The sequence below is a fragment of the Bison bison genome, unplaced genomic scaffold (genome assembly GCF_000754665.1).
Source record: "Bison bison bison isolate TAMUID 2011002044 unplaced genomic scaffold, Bison_UMD1.0 scf7180017864498, whole genome shotgun sequence".
Classification (NCBI taxonomy): Eukaryota; Metazoa; Chordata; class Mammalia; order Artiodactyla; family Bovidae; genus Bison; species Bison bison.
In genome coordinates, this window is record NW_011495057.1 from 7,352,198 (window position 1) to 7,352,680 (window position 483).

The following is a 483-nucleotide window of genomic DNA, read 5'->3' on the forward strand; positions in this document are numbered from 1 at the left end:
ATGCAAATTTAACATAATAGAGACACTTTTATTTTTTTAAAAAGCACACAAAATTAACTATTGATTTTGACTGAGAAAGATTTTCTGTTAATTTCAAAATCCAATAGGAATAAACAACAACACAAAAAACCAAAAGGAGGGAAAAATAAGGTGAGAAGAAATAACCGAGAAAACTAAAAAAATTAATAATTCTCTGGTAAATGATTAAAATTTATACATATCTTTTCTTTTAGAATGAATATTTTTTAAGATTTTTTTTTTAATGTGGACCCCTTGGACTGCAAGGAGATCCAACCAATCCATTCTGAAGGAGATCAGCCCTGGGATTTCTTTGGAAGGAATGATGCTAAAGCTGAAACTCCAGTACTTTGGCCACCTCATGCGAAGAGTTGACTCATTGGAAAAGACTCTGATGCTGGGAGGGATTGGGGGGCAGGGAGGAGAAGGGGGACGACAGAGGATGAGATGGCTGGATGGCATCAC

General features: G+C 35.6%; 1 protein-coding gene across 1 annotated transcript in view; it reads right to left on the reverse strand.

Moving 5' to 3' along the window:
- CDH2 (cadherin 2, type 1, N-cadherin (neuronal)) overlaps positions 1 to 483 on the reverse strand; it is a 251,009-nt gene that overhangs the window by 97,919 nt on the left and 152,607 nt on the right. The window lies entirely within an intron of this gene.